General features: G+C 42.9%; 1 protein-coding gene across 5 annotated transcripts in view; it reads left to right on the top strand.

Annotated features, from left to right (window-relative positions):
- ARHGEF28 (Rho guanine nucleotide exchange factor 28) overlaps positions 1 to 12,646 on the top strand; it is a 246,277-nt gene that overhangs the window by 209,344 nt on the left and 24,287 nt on the right. The gene's annotated exons all lie outside the window — the stretch shown is intronic.

Below are 12,646 nucleotides of genomic sequence, written 5' to 3'. Positions count from 1 at the left end.
GGTAATGCTCAGCCTGCAAATGCCAAGGTAAAAGAGGAGGGTGCAGTGGCAACTCAAGACCCATGTGCACCTGAGGCACAGCACCAAATTCCCATCCCATTGTTGTGTGCACTTTCCTTCCCCTGTTTTCCTTGGTTTTATAAAGAAAGGGACAGGGGGGCATCTTGCCTCCTCTCTGGTGCCTCAAGAATCTGCTGCAAAGGTGATCGTCTCACTTTGCCTCATGGAAGGGCCTCTTCTGGGAGCAGAAGCAGCAGTGGAAGTTGCTGGCAAGGCACTTGGAGGCTTCCTGACTCTGGTTCACCTAATTCCTTTCTCAAAGCTGTCCTCCAGCAAAACTAGTTGCTGATCAGTGCCCTAGCTGTGCATGCCAAGTTCTGACTGCCAGAGGTGGGCCCATTTTCTCCTCGCCTCAGCTATGTTCTGTCTGCATACTGTGAACACTCTAGCCCTGTTTGGACGTAGCATGAAACCTTGGGTAGACAAAGCGATGGTTAATCTGTGAAGCAGGGAATCTTGCCACAGACGGTTGACTAACAGTGGTTTGGCAACCTCCAGCTTCTTCTGGGCAGAGGAACCCCTCCCTCTTCCTAGTCCACCCAGGCTGCACCCCAGCAAGCTCTCATCCGCTCGCGTCGCCAAACTGTGGGCAAGGCATCAGCATGCTAATGAAACTGCCACCATTGGCCTCCATATTAGAGGGGGCATGCTCAGCACAATTGTGCCTTTTCGGCAGTGTTTGCCTTCCCTCCCCCACCTTTGTGTACATTAAGATCAAAGAAACTACACTCCATTCATAACATTTGAGAACCCAAGGAATGGGGCTAGATCGGGTGTTAGATCAGGCTTAGGTGAAAGGGCTCCTTGCACGTATGTCTATTCTCCTTTTGTATAAAGCGTCCTTTCCCCAATGCCATTACTTCCCTTTAAATGCAGGAACTGCAAGGACACAGCACCCCTGTTGCCAAGTAGCAATAGGAGGATCAAGGAGACAGCAGAGAGCGGGGCATCAGCTCCGAGATGTGGCCAGTGAGAAACGCAGCCACCCTAGAACTGACACATTTATGGGACTGCTCTGAGCCAGCTTCTCTATTGTAGTGGGAGGAGCTTGTGCACAAAACCCAGGTTAGAGAGGTGGCAGAATTCGGACAACACAATGCTGCCTTTTAACATCAGGTTTCAGCAGCGAAACTCACTACAAACTGAAGGTTCAAATTCAGGTTTGGGAGCAAAAATGGAGCTGTGGTTGGCTGGCAAAACCGCAGCTTCATGCTTTGGATGATCACAGACAAACCTCTGGCACATTTAACTCTGGTTTGACTTTATGTCTGAATGGGGCCCTGTGTGTGCCTCTAGCATTTCCCATGACAGAACAGATTTGGAAACCCTTGCATGGCATTTAGATCATGGCCATGGATTTGAGTAAAAGTGCTTCTCTATGGGGAGACAGATGACATTCTGAAGCAAAGGCCAAAGACTTTGCCTGTGGAACCAAAGTCAGTCACCCAGCTAAAGTTGAAATGAAATAAAGACTTTCATACTAGATGAGGCAGGGTTTACAGATGTTATGCTAGACTAGCAAAGTTTAGCAAAATATTTAAAATCTTTATTGGTTTCTTGGTACCTCTTGGGAAATGCAGAACAAAATAATAGCTGTTTCTTAAAACATACTGAAGATTTAAATAACTTGAGGGTTTTTTCCCTTGAACATTTTCAGTGTTGTTGACAATAATTCTGAATTTCAGTATTCTGGTTGAGAGGAGTCAGGAGTCATAATTACAAACTTAAATGGATTACAGAGTTGCTGCATAACTTTTTCTTTGAGTAAATGATGCATGAGTTAGCAGAGAGCAATTGCTGCAATTCTACTGAATAGACTGCAATAATTTGGGAACTGAAATTGGACCCTTTGGAATCCCAATTGGGATTCAGCCCAAATAGTAAAATCCATTATTAAACATGCATTCACAAAAAGGAGACTTCTCACATTATGGTGGCATTAATAAACTTCCTTGAAAATAAACTCTAAGCTTAGAATTAAGCTATTTAATGCATTTCAAGTTTTCCAAAAACTTCTCCCAGATATATGCTGCTATGTCTTTTCCTGATAAGCATGCTGTCTTCAGTATAAGTCTTAATCCAAAGAAACCTGTAGGAAGCTGCCTGTATATGGATGGGGTATTTTTCAGCAGGGAAGTAACTTGCCTAGGGAGCAAGAGGTTTCTAGTTTGAATCTCTGCTGACTATGGGAAACACCTATATCGGGCAGCAGTGATATAGGAAGATGCTGAAGGGCATCATCTCGTACTGTGCGGGAGGAAGCAATGGTAAACCCCTCCTGTATTCTACCAAAGACAACTACATGCTCTGTGGTCGCCAGGAGTCGACACCAACTCGATGGCACAACTTTACTTTTAATTTTTCTAACAACTTCTCTACTATACCACCTTGTGATTTGTATTTTAAGCTCCCAGTGGAGAGTTTAAAACTTCCACTATATATGCTCATGAAAGGTTTTAAAGGATTGTGACCATAGAGTGCATCACTGAAAATGTTAAAAAAAACCCCAGCAAGTAAGTTGTTGACTTCATAGCAAATTGTTATTCTGGTACAGAAGCTTTACCAAAAACCTTGGGGCAAGTTCCCACAATTGCAAAGCTTAATTCTTAATTTAAAACCAGACATTACATGCTTTATAGAAAAGGTGTGTCAGTTAACTTAAGAGGAGGAAGAAAATGATTGAAAGAAAATTGCGTTCATGCTAGGCTAATCATTGTCTTCTTTTGTGTGGGTAAATTAACAACCACTTTGGATAATTAGAAACAGGAAGGAAATTAAAGCTTATTTCAGTGTGTCTTGAAAACAGAATAAATTATATTCTAGCATTCAACTGACATGTCAGGAGAAATGCTTGTCATGGTAACCAGATATTTAGCCAAGACATGTACTGAAAATGAATCTCATGCATAGTTAAACCATTTGGAAAACTGTACTTCTGACAAATGAACAATGCTAACATGCTGCAGGAAATGGCATCTTGCTGTTCAGATGCTCACTGCCAATGCTTGAACTGAAGGCTTAAAAGTTTTAGAAGCATTTTTCTTCTATATGCATAATGGAAACAGATATGTTTTATAAACTTGATACAAAAACATGTAAAATTTATCTTAGAGAAGTAACATCATGCTGCAATATTTTCTCCATGCCTGAGTGTCCATACCTGAGTCAGACGAGGCAGCTAGGCTCAAAAACTCTCTAGTGGAGACAGAGGCGTAACTAGGGAAAACGGCGCCCGGGGCAAGCACTGAAATTGCGCCCCCCGCCGCCGCCCCCCCAGCATACATCTGACTGACACACATGTTTCAGAAAACAAACAACTTATTAGCCACCTCATAAAAAATTGTTCTCTGTTCACTTTTTGTATGCATGGCCATTCTGTCATACAACTCTTCATTTGTAGTCTGAAGCCATCCAGTTCAAACACACGTTCACCAACCCCAGTGAGAACTGGGCCAGAATTCCGAGGTCACTGTCAGTGTTCACTGGCCAGAATGATCAAACTCCACTTAGCTACCTATAAATATGGGAGGCTGAAACAAGACAAACTGTTTGGTCCATAGGCCTCTGGTTATGCAGGACCATTTCTAAGGTTAAGGAAATAACTCTAGGCTTACAGAGTCAACACGTTGTTTCACTGAGCACTAGAACATCCATTCTTGTCTTTCATTCTTTTCTTTGATGTTAAATCCTTTTCTTACTCATGTGTGAGCAAGAAGCAATTTTAAGTTCTCAGTTGATAGATCTTGAGTGGTGACAGTTACACAGCAGCATCCTGTCTTAGTGAGATGGGAGATATGGGCCATCCAGAATAAAAGTCACAATCGATTTACCAGCTGTGGTCTTTTCAGGGAGCAGATGGGAGTACCAGGCAAACAGCAGTGGCATGAGTCCCTTAGCTAAGATACTCATCCTGCTTCTTTCTTCTCCTGCTCTTCCCATCCACAAATGGGCTTCTTTCCAAAGGCAAGGGCCTCTGGGAGGAAGCCCATCTACCAATGGGAAGGATGGGGAAAGCTACTGCCACCACCAAAAGATTCAATGGCAGAAGCTCCTACTCTTCCCATCTTCCCCATCAGCAAAATGGGGATGGTATTTACGTAGTATGTCCATTTTTTGCAGCAAGCTCCAGTCAGACTGGAATTTTGTTTAAGAATCCTGTGCATGCTTACAGCCAGCCAGCAGTTCCCCTAACTCACTCTAATTATCCAACATGTTTATGAAGTCCTCTGGCCTTCTGAAGCACTGAGGCTGCATCTTATTTGGACATAATCTGTAAATGCATATTCCTTTTCAGTGAATAAATCTTTATAAATTGTTTCCTTCAACTTAATTGCTTGTGTAGTACAATTTTTTTAAGCCACCAAATGCACTGGAAGGAAAATTCTTAGTCTGGGTTTATATGAACTGTATTTTTCTATCATTCAGACATGCAGGGGGAAATGTGACATAAAAAGTTCCAACACATATTTAAAAAGAAAACCTATTATATATATTTAAAACACTTATGAAAGTGATTTATTTTGACTATTTCTACACAACACATTACCACACACTCATCCAACCCCATCAAACAGGAGTTGACACTCTGATAACCACTTATTAACCAGTATATTTTGCTGAGGTTTGCCAGCTTTTTACTTGGGCTATTAGTGGGCCTTTTGACAGCAGCCCAACATACATATACACAAGATAAAAGCTTCAGTTGATAAACAACAACAAATATTGATATTCCACTGTTCAACAAATGTTTCCAAAGCAGTTTACATAATAGATTAGATAAAAGCCTGGAAGCGGTCTACAAGCCCTTGTGTAAAATACTTAGGTGGAAATTGTTTCCTTTTGTGCTCTGGGAACATTTATAGAACAAATTAATATCAGTTAAAGACAAACATGAGGAGCCTGTTTCAAAGAGAATTAAGCAAGAATGAAGCAGGAACAAGATTAATAATCAATTCTAATTTTTTGCGAGGAAAGGGAAAGAGAGTTCCAGAGGCAAAAAAGGGTGGTGCACCCCTTAATATCAGTTTTGCACACACTCCCTTCCTTCCTCCACGATGCAGCCCCCAATTCCCCCTCTCAATTCCCAAGAATAAACACCTCAATCCCAACCCTGACTCTAATGGAGCTTACTCTCAACAAGGAAAGCGCGCGTGCTTCAGATTGCAGCCCTACATATTTTGAGGAGGAACTAGATGGGGATACGACGGAGGGAACAGAAAAGCCCCGTGCGCCGTGCTGAGTATACATTGAACAGCATCCCCCGAAGCAGTTCTCTCTAACCTCACCTTTCCCGAAGCAGCATGTCATCATGGGCGCCGCCATTTTACCAGCGAGGAAAGCCCAGCAGTACGCTCGCAAACGGTCCCCGACTGCCGCGTGGAGCCAAAGAAGAAAGGTTCCGCCCGCGCTTCTTTAATTAATACGCGCGAGCCGAGCGCGACTCTCGAGGTCCACCCGCGCCGCCTGCTGAATCCTGTGCCGGCCGGGTGTCCGTGTCCTCTCCTGCCTGGTACAGCCCCAGCAACGACGCGACGGCGCTCTCCTCCGCTCCGTGAGTCGCAACCGCGCCACAGCCTGCGAAGTTACCAAGCTGGGACGGAGGACGGAGATGCACGCAGGCGCACGCTTTCTCACCCAGAAAGGCGCCTGCCGCCAAGCCATCCTGATCCAGGCCAGCAAAGCAATGGGGGGGGGGGGGCCCGCGGCCGCGGAAGGGACCGGACCGCTCGTGGGGCTGCGGCTGAGCCAGAAATTTGAATTTAAAAATTTTTTAAAAATAAAAATAAAAAAATTGGATCAGCGGGGGTCATGGCAGTGCCCCCCATGTGACCTGCAACGATGGCGCCCGGGGCACGTGCCCCCCTGCCCCCCTATAGCTACGCCTCTGAGTGGAGCTGTTGGACCAGCAGAGGGCTGGTGTCAACTGAGGACTTTCGTAGTCAGCAGTAACCCCACCCCTTCCTGATTCCTCAGTTCAGCCCTATTCCTGAGGAGGCAGCATGGCCAGCCTTTCTCTTCCTGAGTAGGCCCATCAGGAGGAAGGTGATCATTCCATCTTGGGTGGGCACTCCATCTTTGGAGCTGAAGGTCTGCCCTGATGCATTGCATCCCCACTCCTGGGGACTCAAGGGCAGTGCTCTACAGAAGCCCCTCTGTGGGCGCAGCAGGATTGTAGTGCCCCAGGACTCTTCCACAGTTCTCCTGAGAGGGTTGGGGAGCGATCCTTGGGATCAGGCATCCAGGCTGGGATGGGCTCTTCCTCCATGCCTGATGGGATCGCTTGTCTAGGGGAACCCCAACAACTCCCTAGGTCTTGCCTGTGCTTCTCTCCCAGGGCCAAAATAAATGTGACATTAAACAACAACAACAAATATTTATATACCGCTTTTCAACAAAAGTTTCCAAAGTGGTTTACATAGAGAAATAATAAATAAATAAGATTGATCCCTGTCCCCAAAGGGCTCACAATCTAAAATAAATGTAAGATAGACACCAGCAACAGTCACTGGAGGTACTGTGCTGTGGGTGGAAAGGGCCAGTTACTCTCCCCCTGCTAAATAAAGAGAATCACCATGTTAAAAAGGTGCCTCTTCGCCCAGTTAGCAGGGGCAGTTAGTATTGAATGCATCAGCGTGGAATTACTTAAGTTTAGAGAAGAGTAATAGTTGTGCTCCAAGCTGCAATCCCATTTTGGATTGAGACTGCAACATGGCGGTAGAGGATACTTGTCTTTACTTCCAGGCTGGTTTCCTGCCAAAACACACACACAGCCTGCAGCAATTTAACCACAAAACCTCCTACGTCCATGATGTGGTCCCAATCTATATTGTGATTCCATACAGCTGCTACACATGAGTACACTTAAACCTGTAAATACATGTTCATGTATTTAATGTCATGTGTTGTTTGACCCTGAGACTGGGAAGCCAAAGGGTCCTGAGTCAAGATTTACATTTTAGAGGTCTGGTGGATATTTACAGTGTTACTCTAACACAAGAATTCACACACTGCTTTGGAAACTTGAATAGGGAAGGACTCCTACCTTCAGTGGGAGCTCTGTCCCATTTATATGTATTTTCAGATGGGAGATCTACCCTAGTTTGTATATCTTTTAAAACATTTAGACTGACGATGATGACAAATATGTATATACCGCTTTGCAACAAAAGTTCCCAAAGCAGTTTACATATAAATAAGATGGCTCCCTGACCCCAGAGGGCTCACAGTCTAAAAAAGAAACATAAGACAGATACCAGCAACAGCTACTGGAGGGATGCTGTGCTGGGGATGGATAGGGCCAGTTGCTCTCCCCCTGCTAAATATAGAGAATCACCACTTTTAAAAGGTGCCTCTTTGTTCAGTTAGCAGGGGATCATGTGAAATCTGTTGGTACTGGTGTGAATGCAAGTATCTGCTGCCAAACATTTGCTTTTGGGGATTGCCTAGTTTCCTCGGATATACCTTGTATCTTTCACTGCTGTTGCTCAGAAAGAATTTGAGGCACATGCTAACTCAGGTCCAAGAGCATGGTCTGAGGGTAGATGATACAGCCAACAGGTATAAGTCTGGTCAGTGCCTGGATGGGTGACTCCTGGGAACCCTGTTGTCACCTTGAGTTCCATGATGGAAGAAAGGTGGGATATAAAACCTGGGGCAAAGTGATGCAAGGCAATGCAGCACTGATCCCACTTAGAAAACCACACAAGAGTGATTGTACCAGGCTGGTGCTGGAATCCTATGGCTTGGTTGGCATTAGGCTGTGGTACCGTGGAAACTGCACAACTTCAGCCCTCCTGCAGATGTTGGACTACAACTCCCATCATCCTGTTGGTCACTGTGGCTGAGGATTATGGGAGCTGTAGTCCCAAAACACAGCTCCGAGGGACTACAGCTCTGCTATGTGTCAACCCATTCCTCCATCCCTGTCTGGTCCCATTTTCATGTGTCATGAAACAAATGCCAATGGAGCTCAAATGAGCTAAACGTCATAAGGGCCCCTTTCATTTTTATGATTAAGGGGAGGGGAGAGCATACCTTGCAGCAGAGGGATCCCCCCCCACACCCCTTTTCTTTCAACTATTTTTAAACTGTAAAGTAGCATCATAGCTTCTTACAGCAGTTGCTTCTGGTCGCCACCATGTTTTTTCTCCTACAATGCCATGGACCGATACAATATCTGGGGCATTGTGGAAGAAGACCATAGCAGCCACCAAGTCACTGAGAGGTCCAAGAAAATAAGCAGGGTCATTTGGTAGAAAGCCTTGAAAAAAGTAGGCATATAATTCACAGAACCTGCAAATGAGACTTTTCACCAGTAGTAGAACAGGTTTTTAAAAAACTTTTAATGTTTACTTACATTTAAGAACTAAATGTTTATTTCATGTTATGAGAAACTGGATGACCATTTTGGTGACTAATGACAGATTTGTCCAAAGGCTTTTTTATTTTAATTGAACAGTATGCCATTTGCAGGTAAATCTCCTATCTAAAAGAGTGTTTTTGCTGCAAAAACATATTGCAGAATCTTTCCTGCATAGAATGGAAGTCCCTCTGAATTATTTATTGCTGATGGTAAATTTGAGCCTTGTCACAGACCACAGAATACCAAGTTTCATGTTCAGCTGTAATAAAGCATCACTTGCAGGATTCTTAGTGGAGGTGAAATCATGAAGCGGCTATCTCTTGGGAAATAGCATTCCCATTTGTTTAAGACAGATGGCAAAACGAATTAAATCATGTCAGTATAATACCAGAGTGGAAAAAATGACATTATATGATATGTGCATTGAGAACATTTCAGGATCTTCATTTGTGGGAAATCTCACTTTTATAACTAATCCATTCTTTCATAAAAAGCCCTAATTGAAAACCCTTTCATTAGTAATTCAGGTTAGCCACCATGGATAAACCAGTATTATGCAGCCTTATCATTATGGCACATATAACATGTTGCTTGCTTAGAATGGTTGGATGCTAACAAAGGGCTTCCTATGTGAATTTATCATTTCAGTTTTCCAAGGGGTGTCTTTTTTTTTTTTTTTAGTCTAAAAGAAAGAGCAAAAAAATCTAACCTATCTTGTTTCTCTCGGAGGAAAGAGCTGGATAATAATCTTGTGGTTTTTGAAATGCTTCTGGCATCTTAAGCATAGCAGTCCATTAGGTGTTCAAAAAAGTATGATTTATTGATGTGGCATGGACTATTAACTTACATAAAAATAACACAGTGGCTAAAATACATTTGCAACAACAGTTCCAATTATGTCATATTTCAAACAGGATTGTTACCAAGGAATCAGCCTGTTATACAGAAGAGGCAAAGATAACCTTAGCTTTTTATGTGCTAGAATGAAGTATATCTATTATAGGGCTGTGCATTGAATCAGAACAACAATTGGATCCAATTCAATACAATCTCTATTGACAACATTTTCATCATATCAGTTTTGATGCAAAGTTGCTAATATCAGCACTATTTGATATTTTGTGTATCGTGATGGGCTGTATTGAACTTCATCCATCTGATGATCAGATGGGATGTTTTCATGCTGCTTTTCTCTGTTGCTTGTATCACAAAACTTGCTTGCTGTTGCATCTGATGATGCACCATATATGGGAAATGCTGGGTGGATGGAAGAGAACAGTTATATGATTGACATTCCTGCTTCAAATCAATTCTGCTTCAGGCATTGCCTGCTTCTCAGAAGCAGTAGCACTCCTGCATGAAATCGGGGGCGGGGAGGGGGAGGGGGATCATGCCCTAAGAAGGGCCCACCATGTATTCTAAGAAAGATCTCTATCACACCTAGAAATTCCATCCTATTCTGACTTACAATGATATTTTTATAGACATATTGATTATTTCTGATTTTCTATGGGCCATGATATTCTATCGGGTAGTGCATCGACCCTGATACTGATACACTGAACAATTTGATCCTGGTTGGTACAATTATTGGACGATTTGATAATCACTTGCATTGTATTGCTATCCAATTGGATCCTATTATTTTGTCCCTACACAGCCATAATGAATTACTACCAGCCTTCTTGAATGAGCCATATGATTCTTTTTTTCTTCATTTTTGTTTATGATGCAGATTTTAGCCTTCCCAAAAGCTAATTCCAAAAATAAAGATCCCACAAGCCCAGCTCACACCTTCCTTTCACAGTTCTGGCTTCTGTTAAATTCTGGGTAAATTGATTGGCATTATGGAATGCGCAGCTGTTACCATTCCTATGCAAAGTAAGTAGGCAGTTAGATTACTATATGATAGATAAAAAGAACTTTGCCAAGGCAAGGGTTTTATCCTTCGTGATTTCTGATCCGTTCCTTGTAACTAGGCTATACAAAAGATTGTGTGGTATCATCTACTTGCTCCTCTGCAGGGCCTGTTCCACACTTCAGTGGACCTCAACAAACTGGCCTCTGTAGGCCTCTTCTCTCTGAAAAATAGCTGAAATTGGCTCCTATTATTGCTGCCTGAGAGTGGTGTGGGGAATGGAAGATGGGGATTTTGGATCAGCATTATAATTTCTATACATGGTCTGAGGGCCAGAAGTATGTTTTGCATCACAGCCAAACCCCATCACAGATGAGAAGGCAATAATGGCTTCCAAGATATAGTACACATGGGCTCAAGCATGGCAGGCTGAGTGGAGCAAGATTGGAGTGGGGCCTGGGACAGGAAGTGAAGATGGGCCACTCTCCCCTTCTCCTTCATGTTACTGAGGCTGAGGAAAGGATGGGCTGAACCTTGACACTAGTCAGCCAGTCAGCAGGAGAGGAGGGGAAGGGATGCTGCTTGACACTCCTCCCGCACTCCCTCTTGGAGAGGACTTATCTCCATAACTCCTCATATGTTTACCTTATGAGTGAACCAATGGCCAGAATTTTTTACTGTTACTAGCCTGTGAGTGGCTAGTTGCCCTGCTCAAGATCTTTCTGGATCTACCTGCTTACTATCTGATTGCCTTCTTGTCCTCTGTTTTTTTGTTTTTATTGCAATACAGGACAGTTTCAAGATACATGAAAGTAAGATTAATTTTTCAGAGAGGGAGAGAGAGAGTGATGGGGATTAGTTTTACACAAGTCTCACATGGTCATGCAATAAATCCAAATTATTGTTAGGAAGATATCCTGGGAACTTGTTTCTCAGATATTACACATTTAATGGGTGCAGGCCTGTCTAGTGCTTTGTTTGGTTTAATCATCTATCAGAGTTTTATATACATTTCACAATGCACTTTAGAACTTGGAGCAGATATGCAGGGAATAAATAATTCACCCTAATGGCTGGGGAAACCCTTTGTGGATTATGAAAATAAAAAAAAATAGCAAGTAGGCACACACAATAAAAACCAAAATACTTAGTCACAAAATGTACTTTGCTAGTTAAAAAAAAAAAAAACAGCTCATTTTTAATTATTTATGATAATATTTTTAGATGTACCAGGGAATGCTGTATTGTTTGCAGCGTAGAATCAACAAAGGGTTTGGGTGCAATCAGCCACCAATTGAAGTCTGCCAAAACTCCTATTGATTTTAGTGCTGGATTGGCTAGATCAGTTCATTGCCTAGATCCCAGAAACCTGTTGTTTGGGTGGCCAGCTGATCTCAATGAACCCATTCTGAAGTGGTTTGAGGAGCATAACCTTGAGCTTTCAATCCTTAGGATTCTCTGTTAGTGTCACTTCAGAGGAATTTGTCTTTGTGCTATCACTGAGATCTGTCTAAACATTTATGAGTCACCTCTCTGCCCAGAGATCCTTGAGGTGTGAGGTACATTGTTAAACCTAACACAAGTCATGTTTTATCAGAATACTAAAATTCACATAAAAACAAAATCAATAAACAGTAGCAGCACAAATATGGTACATTTGGTACATGGCAACAATAGTACAGCCCACCCCCAACACTAAAAATGACTGGCTATGAAGATTTACAAGATACAATGCTAAGCAGCCAAGACAATTGAATAGAATCAACAGTAAAATCAGCAGTAAAACAATAAAAATAGCCATAATAAAAACAAATAATTAGACCAATATGAGCAGCTAAACAAAGTGCCCAGTGATCTCTGTAGCCTCAACTGCCAGCAATTATAGAAGCCATTTGAAACAGATTTTCAGCTGCCAGCAGAATGCTATGGAAGAGGTAGCCAGGTGACCGTCCCCTTGGTAGAGAATTGCATCCTGTGAGTGCCATAATAGTGAAAGCCTCACCTTAGCAGGTTTTGGACAGTAGCCCCTGTACGTGATAATGTTGGGGCGTGCTGCAGCCTTGTCTTTATCATGTGTAGGGGTTCTGCACACCACTATTCATCTGAACAGGCCCTTTATCTGGGCAAAATTTGGAACACAGAGCAGGGCTATGGGAAGGAACTGATAGGAGAAGACATCTGAGTATGCCAGCTCCCACCCATGTACAGTAGTGCTTTAAAGGTAAGTGCCAACACCTTCAGTTGGCCTTGGGAGCAAATAAGCAACCAATACCCCTGAATAAAATTGCCATTATCTGTTCCCTGCCTCCAGTTCCTGTCTAAAGATGAGCTACAGAATCCTGTACCAGTTGCAGCTTTCAGACTGT

Source organism: Hemicordylus capensis, chromosome 2 (genome assembly GCF_027244095.1).
Source record: "Hemicordylus capensis ecotype Gifberg chromosome 2, rHemCap1.1.pri, whole genome shotgun sequence".
NCBI classification, from domain to species: domain Eukaryota; kingdom Metazoa; phylum Chordata; class Lepidosauria; order Squamata; family Cordylidae; genus Hemicordylus; species Hemicordylus capensis.
Note: the sequence above shows the minus strand (reverse complement) of the source record. Positions and strands in the feature narration are given on the sequence as shown.